The sequence below is a fragment of the Rhinatrema bivittatum genome, chromosome 1 (assembly GCF_901001135.1).
Source record: "Rhinatrema bivittatum chromosome 1, aRhiBiv1.1, whole genome shotgun sequence".
Lineage (NCBI taxonomy): Eukaryota > Metazoa > Chordata > Amphibia > Gymnophiona > Rhinatrematidae > Rhinatrema > Rhinatrema bivittatum.
In genome coordinates this window covers 423,661,194-423,676,398 of record NC_042615.1, presented here as the reverse complement: position 1 = coordinate 423,676,398, position 15,205 = coordinate 423,661,194, and the positions used below count along the sequence as shown (strand labels likewise).

Genomic DNA, 15,205 nt, shown 5'->3' with positions numbered 1-15,205 from the left:
AATTTAGCATTATAATTCCCATCACTTCCTTAGAGACCCACTGTATTTATCCTATGCTTTCTTGAATTCAGATACAGTTTATGTCTTTACCACCTCCACTGGGAGACTATTTCATGCATCCACCAACTTCTCTGTAAAGAAATATTTCCTGAGCCTACCCCCTTTCACCCTTAACGTATGACCTCTTGTTCTGTTAAAAGAGGCTCGCCTCCTGTGTATGGAAACCATTCAGATATGTAAATGTCTGTATCATATCTCCCAATCTCACCTTTCCTCCAGAGTGTACATGTTTAGATCTTTAAGTCTATCGAGGCCAGCACTCTGTCTCAGACCATGGCCAGTCCAGGTCACAAGTACCTAGCAGATCCCATAAAATAGATCTATTTTTTGTTATACATTCCCAGGGATAGCAATAGCTTTCATTAGTCTACCTTTTATGGACTCAAAAGTCTTTTTCCTGGGTGGTGACTCCCAATAGCTTTCCAGCATTGTATACCTGTAGTTAGGATTATTGTCCTTATGTGCACGTTGCATTTTTCCACATTAAATTTCATCTGCTATTCAGATGCCCAGTCTTCTAGTCTTACAAGGTCCTTCTGCAGTTCCTCGCAATCAACTGCAGTTTTCACAAGTTTGAATAATTGTGTCATCTGCAAATCTTATCACTCTGTTCCCTTTTCCAGATCATTTATGAATGTGTTAAACAGTACAGGCCTCAGTACAGATCCCTATGGCACTCAATGACCTTTCTCCATTTGAAAAGCTGACCTTTTAGACCTGCCCTTCATTTCCTGTCTGAACCAGTTACCAATTCACAATAGGATCCTGCCTCCTTATCCCATGACTTTATAATTTCCTGAGGAGTCTCTTATGAGGGACTTTGTCAAATGCCTTCTGAAAATCCAAATATAGTGCATCAGCTAGTACATATTTATTTTACACTTTAAAAAAAAATCGAAAGGATAAGACAGGCTTCCCTTGGCTAAAAAAACATGTTGACTCTCTCCTATCAAGCCGTGTCTAACTACATGACCAATTTTATTTTTAAGAATAGTTTCTACCATTTTGCCTGATACCAATGTCAGGCTCACTAGTCTAGTTTTCCAGATCACTGCAGGTGCCCTATTTAAAAACTGGCATCACATTGGCAACCCTCCAGTCTTCAGGAATTGTAATTTTTTTTTTTTTTTTTTTAGAACTCTGGTCTGGATGTCATCCAGTCCTACTAATTCATTACTCTTGTTTGTTAATCTGATCTATTACATCCTCCAATATCAGATTTTAGTTGCTCAGAATAATCAAAAAAATGTTTCAGGTGTTATGTTCCCAACATCCTCCTCAGTAAAGTCAGAGGCAAAGAATCCATTCAGCTTTTCTGCTAGTTCCTTGTCCTCCCTGATCACCCCTTTTACTAGTGACCCAACTTCCTCACAAGCATTTTGCTTCAAATGTACTTGAAAAAGTTATTAGTTTTCTCTGGCAAGCTTTTTCTCAAATTCTCTCTTGGCCTGTCTTACTACTGTTTCACACCTAATTTGCCAGTGCTTATGTTCTTATTTTTTTGATTTAGCTCTGCTTTCCATTTTTTGAACTATGCCCTTTTGGCTTTACCCATTTCACCTCACCATTAAACCATGCTGGCAGTTGACTTGTTTTCTTTTGACCTTTTTTGAATGCATGGAATACACTTTATCTGGGTTTCCAGGATTTATTATTTTTTTTAAATGGTATGCCTCAAAATCTTTTAACCATTGCAACTGCTCCTTTTAGTTTTGTGTAATTTCTTCACCCTATCAGTCTCTCAATGTTATATGCTACTGCAGTACTTTTACTCAATATCCTCCTCTCCTATGATATCAAATTTGATTACATTATGATCTCAATTGCTTAAGTAATTAAGATCAAGTAACTTCTTGCACCAGGCTGTGCATTCCACCGAGGACAAGATCCAAAGCAGCTGCCCCTTGTCGGTTCTAGGACCAGCTGTTCCATGAAGCAGTTTTTGTCCTGTCTGAGTCTTGAGTTTTATTAAAGTTTTTGACACTAAAGGTTCTGTAAGAGCCTCACAGACTTTTTTCTGCAAAGTAGGAAGAAGATATCCAATGAATTTGCTTTCCTATTTCCTTCTAAAGCTAACTGCCACCTTCCTGTTCTGAGAGTTCCCCACTAAGACTTGGGGAAAATTTCTGAAGTTCTAAGTGGTGACTCATCCTGTCTACCAGAACATTTCTATTCTTGTCAGATAAGTGACAGTATTATCCCATCTGAGATATCAGAGTTACAGATTCTGGCAGCTTCTACACACAAGAGGAGAGAATACGTTCCTCTGTTTGATGACATAGGTTAGCTGTTGGTCTGGACTAGGGCAATTTGATTGGCAGACTGATTTCTGAAAATCTTTAATAGCACAAGCAGTTTGATATACAGCCTTTTTTTTGGGAGGGATCAGAGGCCATTTGTTTGCAGACCATTCAGATGAGCTCTCCTGCTCAGACTGAACAAAGTCATGTCTAGGACAACGTGGTTGAATTTAGAAAGGCAAGAACTTGGCCAAATAGGGGAGCTCTTGATGTAAGGTAGAGCTGTCCTCTATGTGCAGTCACTTTGGTGGTTAGACAGCACACTTCACTAGCCTACTGCATTCAGAGCTGTGCATCCAAGAAGATCAGCACCGATGAACTATTTCCTTTGAAGCTTTCAAGGTAATGGCTCACAGCTTGAGCACTCAGAGACTTATGCTTGGCACAAGCTGGAAGATAGAGATCCATCTTGATTTTTGGGCCTATTCTTAAGCTTTGGCTCTGAAGGTGTCAATGCTTCCTTTTGCAACTCCTTGCTACCAGCAATCAGTATGGCTCCATGTGCCTTTGGCTTTGCTCAATTTCATTAAGGGTGCAATGTCACAGACCTGTCAGTGCCAGGCAAAATAGCAGCAGCTATTCTGTAAAACAGAATTACTGGGCACATGGATAGACATGGCTTAATAGAGGAAGAGATATCTAGCAAGGGGACTGAGATGGTTGATATAGTGTATCTGAATTTACAGAAGGCCATCTGACAAAGTCCCTCATGAGAGAGACTTCAGGAAAATAAAGAATCATGGGATAGGAGGTAATGTTCTATTGTGGATTGTAACTAGTTAAAAGATAGGAAACTGAGTTGGACTGAATGGTCAGTTTTCACAATGAATAATGGAGTGCTTCAATGATCTGTACTGGGATCATTGCTGTTTAATATATTCATAAATTATCTGGAAAAAGGTTCAACGAGCAAGATCAAATTTGCAGACAAAATTATTCAAAGCTATTAAAACATGAGCAGATTGTGAGGAATTGCAGGAGGACTTTGTGAAACTGGGTATTAGGCATCTAAATGGTAGATGAAATTTAACATGGGTAAGTGCAAAGTGATGCACCTAGCAAGAAAAAAAAAATTCTGATCAAAAGGAACATAATGCTGGATTCATATTAGCAATTACCACTCAGCAAAATGATCTTGGAGTTGATCTGGAAAACATATTGAATGCATCAGCTCAGTTCAATAGAAAGTTAGAAGTTATTTGGAAAGGACTAGAAAACATAATAGTGCCTTTGTACTGATCCATGGTGTGGACACACCACCTTGAATATTGTGTGCAGTCTTATTGACACATTTCACAAAAGTTATAGCACAATTAGAAAAGGTAAAGAGAAGGGGGAATAAAAGTGATAAAGGATGGAACAGCTCCCTTACGAGAAAAGGCTTGAGAGGTTAGGGCTCTTCAGCTTAGAGAAGAGATAACTAAAAGGGGATATGATAGAGCAGTATGTCCACACCTCTGGTCTTCAAGGACTGCAAATTTGTCTGGTTTTCAGGAGATCACTAATGAATATGCATGACAGATTTGCATTCGACTGAGATAGTGTGCATGCAAATTTATCTCATACATATTGATTCGGGTTATCCCAAAAACCTATTTGGCTCATGAGGACCAGAGTTGGACACACCTGTGACAGAGGTTTATAAAATTATGAGAGATGAAGAGGTTATTAGGGAATGATTATTCACTCTAGGAAACAATACTAGGAGTAAGGGACATTCCATTAAATCTAGTAGAAAGTTTAAATCAAATTTTAAAAAGTATCCTTTTGGTCAAAAATTAAGCTACAGAATTTGTTGCCAGAGAATGTGATGAAGCCTAGTAGTATAGCAGAGTTTAAAAAAGGCTTGAACAAGTTTCTGGAGGACAGGTCCACAAAAAAAATCAAATATACTTGAGTCTCCTGTAAGAATAATTGGTTTACAGATAATCTGACGTTTAAAATCAGATAAAATATGGTCCAAGTTCACATAAAAAGAGCAGAATGTCTACAACTTTGAAATAGATAAGAATTTTATTATAGCAGCATAAGATATACATGGCTTTTGCTGATAGCGAAGATACTGAAGTTTCATGTAACAGAGTAAATCACTTATTGCAAAGGTTATGAAAATGTTATAATCCAAAGCATGATCTCTTATAGCCACCCCAGGTGGGACTTGAACCCACAATCCCTGGCTTAGGAGGCCAGTGCCTTATCCATTAGGCCACTGGGGCCTATGAAAAACACCTGTCTTTCCCTAGCCCAATTTGCACATTCAAAGACCAATTGCAAATTAACTACCCAATTTAATAAGTAGTAAATAACCAGATTATCTTATATACAGCAGGATACTGAAGGCATCTCAGTGACAGGCTTAGGCTCTCTCACTCTCCACTGCAATCGGGTCATTCCTCTGGAGAATCGGGTTAGTATTCTATCAGCACGAAGGGCAACCTGCTGCACCCACAGCGGGCAAACAAGTTAACACTACAGTTCCAGGGTACCGGACCAGAAGTACTTTCAGAAGGTTCCTTAAAGTGTGCAAGCAAGAGCAAAGTTTAGCTTAGCTTGCAAGGATGAGTTGGCAGGTACTCCAAAGTTATCTGAGGAGGAGTGGGCTGAACAGAACTTAGTATCTAAGTTTGGCTGGAAGCTTCATTAGACAATTCATAAGTCAGTGTATTGCAAATAAGTAGTCCAGAGGTCCCTTTTCAGTCACCTAAAAGGTTTCTTGCTCCTTTCATCAGGATTTCATGCATATGCATAGGATCCAAAAGTTGATATTAATTGATAAGACAATCCACTGGCACTGGATTGGTGGGTTTCCAATATGATTTTGTAGCTAGTACGTGAATTCAGATTCTCACGTGAACAATAACGTGGGCTGGAAGTTATCTGGTAAACTGATTGTGCCTTACAACTAGATACAAAGTTTGTCAAGGCCACAATCTCAGCTGTTCGGCAGTACCAGCTAAAGTAAGGTGAAGACAGTGTTCTATATGGAGGTTTATTCTCCTCAGTATAGATCTCACAGCCATTCACATGAAAGCTTCAGGGGCCCATCATGTGGCTCAGCTTCCATCTTGAGTTGCTAGGCTAGGAGTAGCCAACTCCAGTCCTCAAGAGCTATAAACAGGCCTGGTTTTCAGGATATCCACAATGAATATGCATGACAGATTGCCATGCACTGTCTCCATTAGTATGCAAATCTCTCATATGCATACTCACTGTGAATATCCTGAAAACCAGGCCTGTTTATGGCTCGAAGACCGGAGTTGGCCGCCTCTGGGCTAAGCCTTCACTCAGTTGGGTTCTGTTACATACTCCTTTAAGGGTGACTGTCCCTACATTCTACTTCACGTTTCTGGGAGTAAGAAAGAATGCACTTTCCTATTAGTAGCTACTGGATTCTTCACTGGGAGGCTCTTTTTGAAGAAATATTTTCTGATGTTACTTCATGGAGATAAAATCAAAAGTATCATAATGTGATTACTTTTTCTAGAGATTCCTTTCCATTTAAGGTCAACCTATTTGACTGCAATGATTGTTGTCTTAAGGGGTAGTTATTGTGGCACTGCAGTCTGTATTTATTCACTTCTTTTATAAGCAATTTTAATTCAAAATTAATTAATATTTGTGTTGTGAGACCTTTTTAATCTGATGTGTGGATTTATTTTTCATGTGCTGAGAATCTTAATCAGGCCGTGATATTAAGGTCAAGATAGAGTAGCATTACCACCACAGTTTGGTGGGGGAAGTTATAGATGCTTAAATCCACTAAATATCATAAAAATATACGGTATAACTATTGTTTAGCATATCTGCTAATTTGATCTATCAATGGGGCCATTTTGTGAGAACACCAGTTTATTATGCTTTTAAACACTATATTAGTGGTGGACAAATTACTTCTGGAAGAACAGGCAGGCATTTTTTATATTACCAAAACAAAACATCTTGGTTAAACCAGATAATTATCTGACCTCTGTCTCCACCCCCCCCACCCCACACAGTGGCAATCTATGCTCAGGTTATATGGTAGATTTTAATTACCATAACCAAGTTAGGTTTTAACAAGGTCCAAATTTAAGCATAGACAACATAGGCTATTGCCTAGGGTGCCAAATTCTGAAGGCACCAAATAGGAATGCAACTGTGCCAAGAAGTCTGCTCCAGCAATCCATTTGAAAGGGGCTAGAAATGGGATATAGTTATACAGAGCTAAAATTTATTCAGGAAGGATAGGGTAGGAAGGAAGGAACAAGGCATGGCATTATATATTGAAAAAAGCAATATTCAAGCAACAGCATTGCTGGGTTTACAAGGTAAGGCGGCAGCACTGTGGGTTAATCTGGAAAGAGGGAATTGAACACCTATTTATATTTGTTTTAGGTATAAAAGATATCACACTATCCCAAAGCTAGTACTCTAACAAAGGATAGCAGAAAGGGAATCAATATATTTAACTATATTATTATAAATGTTTAAAGAGTTTTACCAACTATCTTATTAATAAAATGTCATACTAGCATCACGTATGAAAAATTAAAATCTTCACACATGCCAGATTCACTAAAAGAAGCAATAGTAAAACCAATTTTAAAGAAAAAGAACAGAGATCCACTCATCCTCAGCAATTATAGACCAGTATCAAACCTACCCCTAATTGCAAAATTAATAGAAAAAAAACCGTAAAAAATCGATTAGCAGAACACTTAGAGGGCAATAATTTATTTATTTATTTTTTGTTTTTATATACCCATCTTCTTGCATTACCCTGTTTCCCCGAAAATAAGACATCCCCCGAAAATAAGACCTAGTAGAGTTTTTGCTGACTAGCTAAATATAAGACCTCCCCCGAAAGTAACACCTAGCAAAGTTTTTATTTGGGAGCATGCCCGTCGCACAGAACACCAGAGCATGCAGCTGAGATTTTTTTTACCCTGCAGGATTCACAGTTAGTTGTCATCACAAACCAGCATAACCAGACAGCTATTCAGAATATAATAAATGTTCATTTTTTTTGTTCAACAATATATGTGAATTCTTCTTCATGGAAAAATAAGACATCCCCTGAAAATAAGGCCTAGTGCATCTTTGGTAGCAAAAATTAATATAAGACACTGTCTTATTTTCAGGGAAACAGGGTAGATACAAATCAAACCGGTTTACAAAGAACAAAGAACTTGCCTGTAGGCGATACATGGAACCATGAACGTATAAGAAAAAACTCTGGGTAACATAGTCAGAAAGTAAACTGACCAGGAAAACAATTAGCATTACATAGTAATAAAGGTCACAATAAACGGTCGATCCAATTGATTGTGCATGGATCCATTAGGCAGAAAAAGACTAAAGGGTATCTGAGGGTCTCTTCAAGGTAACATGTGTTAGAGAAAAAGTGAAAAATGAAAGAGAACTTATAACAAACCATATCATAATTGTGAAGAGAAATGAGGAGGGATATGTTGCGAGAAATGGAGAGCATGTGTTAGCTAAAATGAGGGTTCTGGAAAAGCAAGGTTGAATAACCATGTTTTTAGTTTTTTCTTGAAGGAGATGGGGCAAGGGTCCTGTCTGAGGTCTGGTGGGAGAATGTTCCATTGAGTGGGACCTGCAGTAGAAAAGGCCCTATTCCTTAGAGACGTTTTAGCTTGAGGGATGAAGAGAGTGCCTTGGTATGCTCTTCTCATTGGTCTAGTGGAGTTATTAGTGCGAAGGTGAGATCAATAGGGGCAAGGTTGTGAAGAGTTTTGTGCATGATGGTCAGCACTTTGTAGAGGATTCTATATTTGATAGGGAGCCAGTGAAGGTTGTAAAGGATGAGTGTGATGTGATCCCTCTTTTTAATAATATCCTGTACCCATCACAACATGGCTTTCGCAAAAGCTATAGCACTGAAACACTACTATTTGCGCTAACAGACATCATGAGAGGTTTTGACAGCGGTAAACATTACATTTTAGTGATGCTGGACCTATCAGCGGCATTCAATACAGTAAATCATGACATCCTATTAAATAGATTAGAAGAAATAGGATTATGCAACACAACAATCAAATGGTTCAAATCATACCTAAACAGATATTTCCAAGTGCAAATCAAAAACGTAATGTCAGAAAAAATAAACCTTCAAACAGGAGTTCCGCAGGGATCAGCCCTATCTGCCACTATTCAACATATACATGCTGCCGTTATGCCACCTGCTAGCTGGTTTGGGCATCTCACACTACATATACGTGGATGATATTCAATTAATACTTCCAATTGATGACTCAATTGAGAAAACATTAAACTTAGCCAACATGTATCTAGATATAATAAAACAGTTCCTAAACCAAATGGAGTTAGTTATTAACATAGAGAAAACAGAATTCCTACATCTTGAACGAAAAAACATCACAATCATTCAAAACCCAATCACAATCAATAACAACCAAAAAATACAATTAGCTGAGAAAGTACAAAACCTTGGAGTGATAATTGATATGGAATTAAATATGAAACAACATCTCTCTAAAAGTAAGGGAAGGATACGCCAAACTTATGACTCTTAGAAGACAAACCACTACTAATGACAAACGACTTACAATCAGTATTAGAAGCATTACTTTTTTCAAGCATGGACTACTGTAATGCCCTTCTACTGGGATTACCCTATACCACGATAAGACCACTACAGGTATTACAAAACACAGCTGCAAGAATTCTAACTGGTAAAAGTAAGAGAGACCATATCACCGAAACCCTAATTGAACTATACTGGCTACCCATTGAACAAAGAATACAATACAAGACTCTATGCACCATACATAAATTAATACATGACGAAAAGGCAGAATGGCTGAACACAGCCCTTCGCATACATGTTCCTAATAGAAACCTGAGATCAGCAAACAAAGCCCTGCTAACTATTCCCTCAGTAAAAACAGCCAGACTAACTCAAGTAAGGGATAGGGCCCTATCCCTAGCAGGACCTATAATATGGAACACCATGCCTTTAGAAATCAGACTGCAAAGAGACATCAAAGCATTCAGAAAAAGTTTAAACACATGGCTATTTAAGCAAGCATACCACAAAGAGAATGGAGAGTAGAATCAAGGGAAATGTAGGATGCGGTCAGCAGAACTCCAACACACACACACCAGCTTACTTGAATTGTGTTTTTATTTTTATTATATTGCAATAACATAAGGACTAGATTTAAGTATTAATTTACCTTATAGCTGATATAGATAGAAGTAGACATAACTTATCACAACCACTAAGTAATATTTAATATGAAACTATGTTACAGTATTTGATGGCACCTATTTAGTTAATAAAATTTAAACACATTTAAGCAACATGAAATTATGTGCCTTATTGTGAACCGTTGTGACAGCAGCTAGCTTAACGACGGTATAGAAAAGATTTTAAATAAAATAAACACATGCACACTTAAAATCATACTTCATACATCTAGCCATACAATCCACATACCCACCATACAAATTTCTATAAATTACATATAATACAAAAAACTTCTGCTTTCATGAACCCTAACAGAGGTCCAAGTTTCACTAAAAACTTATTCAGGGGAATTTTTTAGGAAACAAGGTTACATAACATCTTTAACAAGGAACCATCAATATAAAAAAAAAAAATACTGGAATGTCCCAAACACAATTAGTGTTTCAAAAGGCTGTCCCGTGTTGAGCACAAATTCTAAGACAGCGTTGAAATTCTTAGGACCAATTTTCTTTAGATGTTCAATAGAGGTCCTAATGCATTTAATATGCTCTGAAAGAAAATTAAAAAATGAACAAAAATGTAGCTGATTTGTTTAATGCCTTATATTAACTTGATAAACAATGCATTACTTACTGCAGTCTCTTCAAATTAATGATTTCCCAAGTGCTACTTCCAACCAGATTACTCAAAATCTGTAGAATCCACCATTTAAGGCATATGAAAATCAAATAATTCCCCCCAAAAACTAAAAACTCCATCACAGACAGAGGAGATGGACAGATATTTAATGGACGATATTCATAGGATTGCTGTGAAAGGGGAGGCACTACTGCTAGGGACTTTCAATCTGTCAGATTTGATTGGGACTGGATTCTCTGCAAGGAGATTTATTCTGTCAACTGGTAACTGAACCCACACAGGAGGGGGGCGATACTGGGCCTGGTGCTTACTAGAGGACAGTATTTCTGATGTAGCGGATGGTCATCTGGGATCCAGTGATCACTGGAAAGTGTGGTTTAATATTAGGACGTAAGAGATGAAGGTTCATTCTAAGACGAAGATCCTAGACTTCAGGAAAATTAACTCTCTTAAAATGGGGGGGGGGGGGGGGGGGGGGGGGAGTACCTCAGAATATCTCAAAGGAGTCGTTAGCTGGAAGGGAAATTCTAAGGAAAGTAGAAGGGCAATGGGAAAAACTAAAAGGAGATAAGGGCAAATCTTTCTTCTTGGAAAGTAAATGAAGGGAAGAGGAAAAAGGCTGCTATGATTTTCTAAAGAAGCAACTAAAAAGGTAAGGGAGGAAAAGATAGTGTTCATAAACTAAAAGATCACAAAAAGAGGAAGTGGCAACATCTGTAAAAATTAAGAGAGGCTGGGAAAGTATTGAGGAATATGAAAATTCAAATAAAAGAAAAATACAGTAAAGAGGGGGACAAGCCTTTTTTTTTTTTTTTTAAGATATGTCAGCGATAAAAAGTGCAAAAGTGGCATTATGAGACTCAAAGAGAAGGGGGTGGGGAATATGCTGAGGCTGAAGAAAAAAGAAAACTTGCTTAAATATTTCTGTTTGATGTTCCCTGTGGAAGGGTCTGGATCCAGATCAAATAAAAATAAATATAAATTAAATTGGAAGTGAGATAAATGTCAATTGGTTTTCAGAACAATGTGTTTTAGTTCTGGCAGCTTTGCTGGCTGACCTTGTCAATGCTTCTTTATTTTTTCTCTCTATTTTATTATATTTCTTTATTTTAAAGAGTCTGAAGTCATCCTGGAGGACTGGAAATGGGCAGATGTAGCTCCTATTCATAAAAATGAAAGTAAGCAGATAGCTGGGAACTACAGATCAATTAATCTAACCTCTGTGGTAAGCAAACTAATGGAAAAGCTGCTGAAACAGAGGATATAGTGCAAATTTTGGAATCCAATGGATTGTAAGCTCCAAGGCAGCATGGTTTTACAAGAGGTAAAATCTTGTCAGACGTGTCTGACCAATTTCTATGATTGGATAACCAGAGAACTGGATAAAGGGAGAACACTAGATATAGTATACTTGGATTTCAGCAAGGCCTTTGACACTGTTCTGCAAGGAAGATTTATAAATTTAACGCCCTTGGTATGGAACTAGGAATGACTGGGTTAAAAACTGTGTGGGAGGCGACAAAGGGTAGTGGTAAATGGACTTTACTCTGAAGAGGGGTGAGTGTCACTAGTGGTGTGCCTCAGGGATCAGTCCTTTTCATCATTTTTGTGACATAACAGAATAGATTGTCTTTTTGCTGATAACAAAATCTGTAATAGGGTAGACAGCCAGGAATGTATGGAAAACATGTGGAGGGATCTAGTGAAGCTCAAAGAATGGTTTAAGGTCTGGCAGCTAAGATTTAATGCTAAAAAAATGCAGAGAAATGCATTTAGTTTGCAAAAACCCAAGGGAAAGCTAAAGTATTGGAGGTGAAATTCTTCTAAGCACGAAGGAAGAGTGGGATCTGGGGGATGACTGTACCTGATGATCTTAAGGTGGCCAAACAAGTGGATAAAGCGATGGTAAAAGCCAGAAAGATGCTTGGCTGCATAGGAATGGAGAGAAATGGTCAGCAGAAAAAGAGAGGTGATAGTTCCCCTGTATAGGTTCCTGGTGAGACCTCACTTGGAATACGGTTTACAATTCTGGAGATCGCACCTTCAAAGGATATAAACAGGATGGAGTTGATCCAGAGGGTGGGTACTAAAATGGTCAGTGGTCTTCATTTTAAAGCATATGGGGATAGACAAAGATCTAAACATGTGGCTTATGAGCACCAGCAAGATGGCTACCTAATCTCCTTGCTTTCCTTCAAACAAATATCAAAGTTTGCCATATAGAGTTTTTTGTTTGTTTGGTTTTTTTTTTTTTTTACACATTGACCTTAGTTAGCTACATCTGATCAGGGAATACTCCTAAATCATGGCAACACCAAAACTGCTAAAAGCAGACTTGTTTTCCCAGTTCCAACATGGGGGCGGAATGTGTGAAGTAAGATCTTCCATCCCCCACTAAAAAGGCTCTGGCAAAGGAACCAGATGTTTCTCTCTGGACCATCACATCTGACCTTTCGCAAGTGAAGGATCTACTGAAAGATAACTCGACTATTATGGCCAAAATTATATCAGATGTGGCTAAATTAAAATCTGAACTCTCGGTGCTCAGGGAGAAGTCAACACATGCAGATTCCCCTTCCTCAAAATGTTTTCCAATTCCTTACAAAATTGAATCCCTCCTTCCCTGCACCATCGTTTCATTCACACATTGAGACTCCGGAGCTCTGCCTGCCTCTGGGGACTTGTGCATGGAACAGGGAGCATTTCAGAGAATGCTCCCTGGAGGTTCTGATTTCAGCTTTCTACCTAAGAACCTAAATTTGGCTTCCAGAATCTCCCTTCCAAATTTCCTGTGTGTCATTAGTGCCCACATGTACCACAACTGCAGGCTCCCTCCCCAGCACTACCTAAATCCTATCTATGTGGCGCCTGAGGTCTGACACCTTCACAACAGGCACACAAGTTACAGGTGGTCTTCACATCCACCCACCAGCCACCCAACTATCTACATTCCTAATAATCTAATCACCAAATATCATGGCAGACCTAACCCTTCCCTCTTGGACAGTAGCCATGGGAGATTCATCCACAGTGCGAGAGGACAATGCATCACCTGGAGAGCAGGTCCCTTGCTACAGGATCACTTTGGGGGTGATGCTCAATGACTAGGAGACCTTCCTGATCCAAGGCAATACTAGGGCTGCCACACTGGAGTTGGGACTTGGCTATTATGTCTCTGAAGGTCTTATCTATATATCTGTCTGCCTCGGCTCTTCTAGGTTTGCCACTCCAGCCGCCAGAGATCAGACTCGTTCTCAAAGCCAGGAGCTCTTTGCACATGGTGCACACATACAACCTCTCACCGGTGGGTAAAAAAAATCATTTGTTTATTTCAAGTGTAACACTTGAAATAAACAAATTTCAATATAATACTACCTTATGTCAACAAGCTAGATTATTACTGGACACAGACATCCAAATATTCTGGTAATAGATCAGGCCATATTTTCATGCAATATTTATGTAACAGGAAAGCTAGAGAAAGGATGTTTATCGAGACTCTGAAATTATGCAGAAGCTTGTAAGTTATTACTTCTCTCTCTACTCTGAAATTGCTTACTCTAGGGAGTCCATATCTGCTTTTTTGGATTTTCTTTAACATCTTAAGTTAAAGAAATGCAGATTGGGAATTTTTGGATAAACTTATCACTGCAGAAGAAATTGAATAGGCTATTCTATCCTTACCAACTAAGAAGGCTCCTGTCCCAGATGAGTTTGGAATTGAGTTCTACCATGCTTTTTCTTCTATATTATCACCAAATTTACAGCAACTGTTTAGTAGTTTCTTGGTGAATAAAAAGGTTGTGGTCTTTTTTTGGGAAGCCATGGTGATTTTCCTTGAGAAAACCAGAAAAGATCGACTGCTGGTGCAAAGCCATAGACCCATCTCGTTAATTGTGATTGTAAAATATATAACAAAATTCTTTCACCTCTTGGGCAAGGTTGCCTCTACCATCATTCCTAAAGATCAAAATGGTTTCATATGAGGACATATGGTATCCGACAACTCCACATTAATCTGTGATATTCTATCGGTAGTACATGATTGGCAGACTCCCATGGTGGCCTTATCCTTAAGATACATAAAAGAATTCAACATAGTTGAAGGGCAATTCTTTTGCCAAGTTATAGAATGGTTCAATTTTGGGGATAATTTTCTTAAACTAGCAAATCTCCTTTATACCATAACCTAGACTATGTATTATCATCTTTCTGAACTCTTGTTTAAACCCTGGCTATGAAGACCAATAAAGACCAGCCTTAAAAGTCAAAACAGCGAGAAGTTTATTTATAAAGAAATGCTCTTTACAGGGGCACTTGTCAGGGTTGCGCATTGTTGCCAATTTTGTTTAATAGAGCCCTAGAACCTTTGGCTATTGCCATAGGGCAGGACCCTAATTTGGTTGGTGTTGATGCCAAAATTTGAATGTAAACTGGCTGTTTATGCTGATGACCTAATGTCTTTCCCTTGAAGTAGTCAATTTCCAAATGCTTAGAAATTATCTACTCATTTTTGTCTATATTTGTTTATAAAATTAACTGGTCTAAGTCAAAAGTACCAAGGTCAGTTTTTCATCAGATGTCGATACTTTTTCCTTCTGTTGGGCTAAAGTTGGGATTAAATACCTGGTAGTCTGATTATACTGAGATACCAGGAAACTGGTTTTGATTTTTACATCTATGCCGATGACATGCAACTACTTATCCCACTATGTCAAAGTTGATGAGAAATGAAGGCCTCAAGATCACCCATGACAAGGAATAAATTAAGACTAAACTCATCTAAAACAGAGGTCCTTAAGATAAAACAGAGGCTCAGTGACAAACTCAGATAGGATTTCATTAGTTTTAGATGGAGTTACTCTCCCTGTAAAAGAGGTTCACAGTTGAAAGATTAGCTCCAGATCTTTCGTTATCACTACAAAATCATACTTCAAATATTTCCAAGGACTTATTTGAATACTGATTACCTGAAAACAGTGACCCAAGC

General features: G+C 38.3%; 1 protein-coding gene and 1 non-coding gene across 2 annotated transcripts in view; both read right to left on the bottom strand.

Moving 5' to 3' along the window:
- SHB (SH2 domain containing adaptor protein B) overlaps window positions 1–15,205 on the bottom strand; it is a 274,646-nt gene that overhangs the window by 137,489 nt on the left and 121,952 nt on the right. The gene's annotated exons all lie outside the window — the stretch shown is intronic.
- Window positions 4,504–4,576, bottom strand: TRNAR-CCU. Its single transcript has one exon. It is a non-coding gene; the product is annotated as a tRNA-Arg (tRNA).